We start from the raw sequence: 10,772 nt of genomic DNA on the forward strand, positions 1-10,772 counted from the left end.
TCAGTGTCTCCCCACCCCATGATTGTTTTTCCTCCTTCCTTTGACCTTGCACCCCGCAAGCACAATCATCCCTTCTTATATCTCCTCTATGACGCACATTTTTCTTCGTGCAACACTCACCTAAAGTAAGTTTCACTTTTTTGTTTTACTTTTTTATTGCTTATTAATTTGGGAATAATCAGGGGGTGAATAGAATTTCAAATATGACATTTAGATAGTTAATTTTGGTTGATAGGTTACAAATTTGTAGCAGGGTGAGATTTATTGAGGGAAAGCATCAAATTTTGAAATTTGTATTATCTTAAATACTAGATTTCGAAATAAGGTTTAGAAAATACCGGACTTTGAATTCGGGTTTAGAAAAGCACCGAAGTTTGAGATTCGATTTTGAGAAAGTACCAAAATTTGAAATTTGATTTGTAAAAGTATTGGATTTCAAAATTCAGTTTAGGAAAGTGTCAGATTTCAAAATCCGGTTTAGGAAAGTATCAGATTTTGAAATATGATTTAGGAAAGTTCTAGATTTCGAAATACGATTTAGGAAACTACTGGATTTCAAAATCCGGTTAAGAAGTCTCCTAGATATCAAAATTTGGTTTGGTTTTTTTTTTTAATTTGATGTGTTCTACTTTTGTTATTTTTAATTGTAGTTATTTTGTTTGTTTGTTTTTCTTTTATTTTCTTTTTAAGTTTAGTTATTTGGTGTGTTATGGTTTTGTTTTTTTAGTTATTTGGTGTGTTATTTTTAATTTTTGTTGGAATCTGTTTGTATAAGAGTTCTGCACAACGTGAATCTAGAATGAGACTTACGACATCTGTTTGTATAAGAGGTCTTCATGGTGAAGCTGAAGAAGCTACAACATTAGTTGGTCTTGACGTTCATGAATAACACAAGGATGTTGGCATTAAGAGACAAAGATTTTTCATTTTTATGTTGGTGAGATGACTGTTACACAAGATGATGTGTTAGCACTACTACATTTGCTTATAGTGGGACAATTTTGTCTAAACGAACCCTTACGCCCATCAATTCTGCAAATGTTTGCATCTTACTAACATATGACCATGCCGAGCCTCGGGGTAACAATGGGTAGACGATATGATGTCCACCATTGGTATAAGACAACTTTCTTGTAGGCGAACTTGTAAAAATAAAATTAATAAATGAAAATACTATATTGATTACTGATAGAAAATAATAATCACTTTACCTGCATAAAATGAGAACCATGAACATGTTCTATACTGATTAATCGATATTCTCTTATATCAGAGTGTAGTACGTAATGGGAAAATCGTAATATTTTGAACCGATGACAAATAGACTATGATGACATTATATCAATTAGCAATACCATAGCCCATATCTCGTATAATCATTCACTTCTCCATATTAGTATGTAATTAACGAAACAAATATTTATGGAAGAAAAAAGTAAGACATAATAAGTGAAGTATAAAACATAGCAAAAAGTACCCTTGACTGTGAATCGACTAGTAAAGACTTCTTTAATTCTTCTATTTAAACAAATCATGTCGGATTAGAGGACAAAAATCTTCACCCATCCCCAACAAAGTAACAATGTCTATATACCCATAATGATCATCGACAACAACATCAACAACATCGACAATTTAAGGGTGACAAGTCATATGAGATTGATCTAACATAGATATTCGCCTTTGTTGCATACATCCAAATCTAGCATTCACCTTTTCTTTAGATTGCTTGTCTTTCTTTGCTGAAGAAGTATCATATTTAGAATGTAAGGCGTTTACATGCTCGAAATATGAAGGTTCACGCTTTTTAGACCTTTGAGACCGATAAACTTTATTCTTTTATGCACCCTTCCTTTTAAATTTATACAATAGAATAACCATTGATGTCATAACAGGACAAGCAATTTCAAGTAACATGTTTGATCGTCACCTTTCCTGCAAGGTTCACTTCTTTGAAACGATTCAACATTAGATCAAATTCCTTTTGAATGCATAAATCTGCCTACGATTCAATTGATGAAATATTCGAAAAGCTCAATATACTCCACATGATATGAATTTTAGGTAGAGGAATAACCCAAGGTCATATCTTTGTAATTCACAAGCACATGATAGACCATATGTTCGTCTCAAAATGCAATCACAATTTTCAATATCAATTACAATATGCCTAATACGATCGAACTCCTCAACAATGAGTGTCAAAGCATGTTTTGATATAAATCACACCAATCTTTTACACCTAGTATGCTTAAAAGTTCCACTTCTCAAATTTAGACTTTTTTTTCAAAATGATGTCTTCATTTCATTATGTTGTAGGATCATGTCGTTATGAATTGCATCCTAACATGTCTCCTTACTACTTCCCAATACCTTTTTTTATAATCTAATGAGTATACTCAACCCTAATACAAATAAAATCAAGAGTAATGTAAAACATCTAACAAAAACAACTAAATAAGAACAAATGCAAACATACTTATTTGATGTTGTGTTTCCTAAATGTGTTACTTTGTTTGTCCACGCCTTCATAAAGTATTTCTTATAAGAAATTATCTATAAAGGCCATGAATTACAAACATGATGAAGGTGATCACACAATGACTAAAGGTTGACTCATGTTCACAATCCATGACATTTTCCCATGCTTCCATGATAACATCCCATGCCTCAACAAAATTGACTAACATTTTGCACTTGGCTTGCACATTTTCTCGAACGTGGAAATGACATAGGAGATGATAACATTAAGGAAACACAATGCTAATGACATTCATCAAAGCTATGTATTTATCATTAACAATGAATTTAGAACCACTCTCAAATGTCAGAAATAATCCTCTTAACCTTTCAAGAGCCTAAGTGAAATTATTTTGTCGTTCACTTGATTATAATGCAAAGGCAATCGAGAAAGTCACATCAATAATCTCAACTAATGACAACCTATATTTGTTGGTTTTGTATGTGTTATCTATTAAGAAAACAATGTTAAATGCATTAAATAATTTTGTTGCATCATGATGTGTACAAAAGAGGTCACTTAGCACCGCAAATTCGTCTACACATCTACTCTAATGGAAGTATTTATCACGTTCTAACAATATCATTAGTTGTTGTAATTCAGTTTTGAAACCTCTTAATGATCAAGTGTATCTTCCATTATATAATTGTTTGATTGTTGTCACATTATACTCATTATTTTATTTGAGAGTAAGGAGAACGTTTATAGGCTTCACTTAACTCTTAGTCATATCAACAAGCAATGAATGTTCATTAGGTTTTAACATATCAGCATAAGGTGACCAACTAAAGTCTTTACAAATCATGATTATGATATCCACACATTACTTTCGAGATTCACCACTCTCCATTACCAATTAGTTTGCCTCTCAATTTAAAAGAACAATCACATTTTCTTATGTCAGATATATTAGGTTGAGCATTAGATTTGTATTTTATGTACTTTCCACCTTTTCCACATTCTAACAATACATATGTCTTTTCCCTAGGATGACCATTAGCTTTATCATATTTTATAATCACAACAACAAAACCATGATAAAAAGAAATCCCTATAACACATTGAATTAACTCATCACATGTAGGAAAGATCTCATCAATTATGAAGTTATCAATATAATCTCCCTCGTACATTTCATTTACAAAAGAAGAGAAATTTGAGATGAAATTCTCATTTAGTTGTGATTTCATAAAACATAAAGGACAATATTTCATCTTATATATCAGCACTCTAACCACCTATTGACATGAGCATACAATACCTAACTTGTTGAATAATAATAACTAAAATGAAGATTAACAACAAATCCATAAAACAAAACACAAGAAATAAGTAAAATTAAAAAAATAGCAAAATCAGAACATATCAAATTAAAAACAAATGGATTTTGAAATCTGGGAGACTCTTTAACTAAATTTCGAAATTTGGGAGATTACAAAACCACATTTCGAAATTCAAGATAATCCTAAACTAGATTTTGAAATCTGGTATTTACTGTAAACCAAATTTCCATTTCTACAAACGGATTACAAAATCTAAGAGACTCCTAAACTGTATTTCAGAATTCAGGAGATTACAAAACTAGATTTTGAAATCCAAGAGCTTACATAACCGAATTTTAAAATTTAGAAGAATAGAAAACGTGATTTTGAAATCCATAACACTCCTAAATCGAATATTGAAATCCAAGACACTCCTAAACCAAAATTTCATTTCTACATCGAAATTCGGGAGAGTCTTTAACCATATTTCAAATTTTGGGGGATTACAAACCGAATTTCGAAAACTGGGAGATTACATAACCGAATTTCAAGATCTAGGAGAGTAGAAAACAAAATTTCGAAATTCGGGACACTTCTAAACCAGATTTCAAAATTATGGACACTCTTAAACTAAATTTCAAATTCTAGTATTTTAAATCAGATTTCCATTTCTTCAAATTGGATTTTGAAATTTGGTACATGGATGAAAAATGAAAAATAGTTACATAATTTGGCCGATTCTTGTTGAAAAACCCGAAAACAACAATGTAAATGAAGAAAAACGAAGTAAATACATACCTTTATTCTTTAACAAAAATGAAGATTAAATATGAAATTCGTTGAAGGAGAAAAACATCATTGAAAGAAGAAGAAGAACACTCAATAAGACAAAAATGCCGTTGAAGTCTATTTCATGAAAATGACTTGGCGGTGCTGGTAGAAGTAAATATAACAACGACAACAAAAAAAATGTAAGCAATAATTACTAATTACCTAATTAATTTAATTTTTTATATATATATATATATATATATATATATATTATCTAGGGTTATAATGGGTATCATGGTGAAATTTTGGGGTGCAGAAGAAAAATGTTGGGTGCAAAAAGAAAACCTTTGAATAAGTTAGTACATTAACATAACTCATGATGGGTTTTTGTTCAAATACTTCTTGTTAGTGTAATTTAAAATTAAAAAAAAAACATGAGCTTCTTCCCATTGTTCCCCAAAAGCTACTAAATTAGAAACAACTTTTTTCATTTGGCTAAATAGGTTGTCCTTCTTCATTCAAAGTGATTTATTTTCTATCTTCAAATTGTAGAGCATGTATTTATAACTATATATAAAGAGGATTCCCTTTTTTTTTATCCACATTTCATAATTTCAATTTTATCCACATTTTATAATTATTTGTTAAATTTTTAAAAATTAATGATTACTTTTACATGTTTTCTATAAAACAATTTATATTCTCTAATTTTTTACCTATTAAATTTTTCATTCCTTTTACTTTATCTTTAATAAATATAAATTTATTTTGTAAATTAATTTAATAACATTACAACATCAACACCTACTAATATAATATTAAGCATATTTAAAAATTGTATACACACAAGTATGACAACGTCTATGTTTACGCTAGTATACATAATTTCTTTTCTTGATTTCCCAATTTTCAATATTTAGCATAATTAACAATAGAAAATGATAAATAACACGAGACTTTCAATTTTGCTTAAAATTGAAAAAAGTAAACAAAGTTGACCAAAACATTAATAAATAAAATTCAAAGGAAATATGGGATGTTACCTTTTTAATTTTTATCACTGATTTTTTATTTCATCATTATCATAGATGACATCCCTCCTTTTCTTGTTTCATGTGAAGTTGGTAATATACACACTGACTCGCATGGCTCACACTTCTAATGTAGAAAGAAGATCACATGTAAGACTCAAGAAAAATATATTTATTAATTAGTAGACTAAATAAATACAATAAAGTTCTTATTAATATAAGTAAAGTTGGTTTTTATGATCAAATGTTCTAGTTCAATTAGTTAAAGTTTGTTAGTAAGAGGTTATAAATAATTAATTTAATTTTGTTTTTTTGGAATTCAATTGGGAATTAATGGCTATTACGGGACATTAAGAGGATGAACCTCAACAATAGGCACTATTGAGTGAGTACATTTTTTTAGGATAAAGTTATTCATATATTCTATATTGTGGAGAACAATATAGAATGGCGAAGGGAAAATAATTGCATATAGAGATGTGTTGAGATTATGTGGGTAGTATTCCCGAAGGCCATTGATTAAAGAGCAATGTAGTATTCTTAAGGGGAGTAGAAACTTTGGTGAAATCGGTGAGAGTTTTCCTTAATTCTTATCAATTTTTTGGAGTTTGTTTGAAAATATGGTTTAGAGTCTAAGCTACTTTGTTGCAATACAAACATTCAAAGGGTGATAAGGATGCGATTTCTTGAATCAAGGAAAGGAAAAAGAAAATTCGTGATCATGGGAAAAGAGTAAGGGCAACTAATTGAGTCTATTTTTTTTATTATTATCTGTACTATCATTGTTGGATGTCAAAAACATGTTTGGTTGAGAATATAGAGTTTTTGTGATTTTGATTGGATTGGAGGTAAGGGGAGTATGTGCGAATTTAATAGTTTGCGAGGAAGTTAATTAATTGTGAAAATATGGTTTGAGTACATAGGTGCTCCAACCAAAATTATTATAATAATGTTAGTTGATTTTTGTTTTTTGGTCTCAATTATTTGGAGTTTTATGGTACAATCAAACTTGGAATTAGTGTGTTTTATTGTATGTGAAATTAGTTGTAGTGTTATAGGTTTTTCTAATCTGATCATAATTTGGATAATTGGTATCAATATGAATTGATGAAAATGATGAATATTTTGAAGTGTTTTGGATTAAATGGTACAATTTAGAGTGTTAATCTCATGACGATGCATAAAATTGGTTTTGGCACTATTGATGAATGTTTAAGGATCATATTACCTCATTTATAGAACATGTTTAAAGAGGAGTGGTTTAACTTGTTTTCTTTTTTGTATAAATTGTATTCTATACATTCGTTTTTGTTTTGCACGTTTCTACTAGGCACAACTTGTGAGTTGTTGAGTGCCACAATTACAATGGGCTATCAAGTTTGATTTTGTTGGGTGCAAATTTGGTCTCATTGGATGCTACTGAAATAATGTGTTCACTGTTTTAGAATAGTGGGGCAGGGATTATTGGTTGTTGGGCACCATACCCCTATATGGGCATCGTTGGGTGCCAGATTAGGTGGGTTAGGCGGCTCTTGACCAATGACCTTTCTACTTGTATTTTCTGTGCTGCTATCTTGGTACAATTGAGCACTAGGTTGAGGATGTCAAACACCACTTAACAATGTATTTTGTATGATGACTGGTGGTTGCATTTGTTTTTCGTGATAACATGTTTTTAGTTGTTGTATGAGACAATATGTACTAGGTATGGTTGTGTGCTACAACTGATGGTTTGAATGGTGTTGTAAGACACTATGTGTATGTTTGGATTAGTTGTTATATATTATTACTAATTTAAAATTGTGAGTATAATGTTTGATGTTTTATGTTAGCTCACCCGTGTGTTTACTTGTGTGTCCACTATGATCATCATTTTATATAGGAGTAGATGTTAACATATATGCATCCTGGATGCACAATTGTGAGGAGAGTGTTGGTCTCTTGGCAAGCGTACCAAAAGTCAACTGTAGTATAATGATTTAAAGTAGGAGTGTTGAACCCACGAGGAACAGATTCAGTGAAAATTAATAATTATCTCAATCAGCATATATATACAGAAATTTTAATTCGATGGATCATCGGCAATTAAACTAAATTGCATAAATAAAATACAGTAAAACAGAAAATTAGTTAAAAGATCAATAAAAGAAACTGGGATTGAATTTCATTTATCTCCCTTGTCTGTAATTTGGATGAATATAATACATAACATCTGAAAATACCAATATTGATGCACACTCAAAAATCATTTATACTGATTCCTCGCGTATAAAATTCATAAGATTAGTTCCCTGAATATTGATTCCTCACATATTCAACAAACTATCCAGCATTAGGATCGAGTGTTAAAAGCAATTGATATATTGAGATCTATTCCTAGCATCACAGTATATCAAGTATCATTGTTCAAATCAGATTTTCAGAAATACTTTCCAGGCAGATCTAAAAATTAAAATCAAAACATCTATTGATCAGATAGAAGTAAGCATTAAGAGCAGAACAATAATACCAATATTGAATAAAAACAGAAGTGCTATATATAAATATCACTAGATTACATCCAAGTTTGAGTAGATTAAATTCAATCCCAAGGGAGAATATTAGCCACTCATGGTAGCTATCAAATCCTAAGAACTAAAGAAGAAGAAGAAGAAATATGATCTGTGTTATGCTCCTGGTAGCAGCTCTGCAGCACGGATGCACTCCTCTTCCAAAATCTTTAGCTGCCCTGCAGTTTTGAACCTCCAAAGTATATATACAGCCCAAACTCTCGCTTGGGCTACTGAATCTCGCTTGGGCGAGATAGAGTACTTCAGCATGAAGGAAGGGTCTCGCTTGGGCCACTCATTCTCGCTTAGGCGAGATAGAATTCTTCAGGTTGAAGAAAGGTCTCGCTTGGGCGACCATGTTCTTGCTTGGGCGAGAATTGAAAAACTGCTCATGGCTTCTTCACGAAATCTCGCTTAAGTGAGATCAATCTCGCTTGAGTGAGAAAGGCAGCAAGTGTCTCGCTTAGGCGAGAAAAATTTAACTTTGGACGAGCCTGTCCTAGCTTGAGCGAAGCACCTTAGCTCTGAGCGACCTGTTGCAGATTTTCCTCCTTTTCTTCTCTATTTCTTGCTTTCTCCTTCACTCTTCTTGAGTTCTCTTTAATCTTTCCTGAAAAACACACAAAATAGGATCAAATGATTTCTTTAAATCAAAACTTAGAAGCATGTGATTGAAACTTAGATTTAGGGAGAATCAATATGAAATGAACACAAATTAAAAGCATAAGTGCCAGATTTTGTTATGAATCATTACTGAATTTTGGCACTTATCAGAGAGGTACCAAGGGCTTTATTGGAAGAGTTATATAATAAAAGTATTGCAAAATAAAGTATTATAGATTATGATTTTGTAAATAATTGTTTTTTTTTTCTTCATATATATATATATATATAATTTTTATTTACTAGTTTATATAATAGTGTAGATTAGTGGATGTTACAACTAAGGACATCATATTCTTAAGATAACCATCTCAAAATTAATGAAGATTTAACATAATCAATCTTCTACTATCATCCTTAGATTTTAAGATTTGATAATAATTTATATTGTATAAACACTAATAACTTAATTTCCATCAAAATCAATAAGAGTTTGAATGCAATAATTTAGATTTGAGATATTAACTCTTTTTTTAAGTTAATCATATTACTAGACTCAAATTTGTTATTATATCTTGTATATAGATGACAAATAAACCTGTTTCCGTGGGTATTGTCTGAACCCGTCCCCATTTTGACGGGGAATCCCCGTATTGACTGGGTGTGGGGAATCCCGACTTTTTCAATTGGGTATGGGGATGGGTATGAGGATGCTTATATCCCCGCCATAATACTCGTCCCCGCCACATCTCCTTCCCTATTTAAATTATTAAAATATTAATTAATTAAGTAACCATATATATATACTTTTTATTTTTTATTTCTTCCAATTATTTGGTTTGTCATGAAATTCATTCACATCTCCAATATATTTTTCATCTTATCATAACTTTTATGCAATTATGTTAAAATGATGTATGTCAATTGAAAAAAAAATTATGTCTCACATTGAATATTTCTATTATTTTTTAATATTTTTATTTATTGTATATTTTCATTTAACATGAGAATGTTTAATACTCTCAATTTAATTGTTTAATAGCATAAATCTTTTATTTACTAGAAATATAAAAAAAATATTATTTACTTGTTATTATTTATTTTTGTTTTATTTGAAGAACTATTTTGTTTCGCTAAACAATTTTCGTTATTTCTCAACCATTGAGTATATATGTTCATATTTGAAAAATTTTCTTAAATCTCTAGGTATTTTTCATCTTATCATACCCTTAATTATACATTTATTTTTCTTTGTGCGATTTATTTCAATAGTCTCTCAAATTGTTTTTAAGACACACTTTTTAAATTTTTTTATATTTTTATTTGTTGTTTATTTTCATCATGTAGAATACTATTTCTAACTCATTATCAATCATACTGTAATTTTTTCACTATAATTGTATAAATAACTTTTATTTACTACAATAAAAATTTAATGTAATTGCCATACATATTTTTTATCACCATCCAACATGTATTGAAGTTCAAAAGATACAAGATATATGTCAAAATTTTATTATTATGTTTATTACTTATTCTTTGCGTCATTTTGATCAAGTGGTGTATTACAACTTTTATTAGTGTATAAAAAAAGATTTATTAGAATTTAAAAAATTGAAGTAAACAAACATTTAAAATATATTTTAATTTGAATATTTGTTTTCCTTTTATATTTTTTTTTAAATTTTTAAATTTTATCAACTAAGTTTCATTAATGTTTGCAAATTTAATAAATGTTTTAGTTCTCATAGAATATTATTTGGTATTCTAATCTAAAATGTAAACAATTATAATTTATTTTAAAGTACTTGATATTGAAGAAACAATCATCTTCTTAATATTGAATATTTGATAATATTATGTTTCTTTTACGTAATTTTTTATTATTTTATAAAAAATTAATTAAAATGAATATTGAAGTATAAGAAAACGGATACATGTATGGGTACGAGATTATACCTGGTACCGATGGGGATGTGGATGAGACAAACGTTTAATACCCATTGGATTTGGGTATGGGGATGATGATGAATTT

This window comes from Vigna unguiculata, chromosome 11 (assembly GCF_037176805.1).
Source record: "Vigna unguiculata cultivar grain cowpea cultivar isolate G323 ecotype 2 chromosome 11, ASM3717680v1, whole genome shotgun sequence".
NCBI lineage: Eukaryota > Viridiplantae > Streptophyta > Magnoliopsida > Fabales > Fabaceae > Vigna > Vigna unguiculata.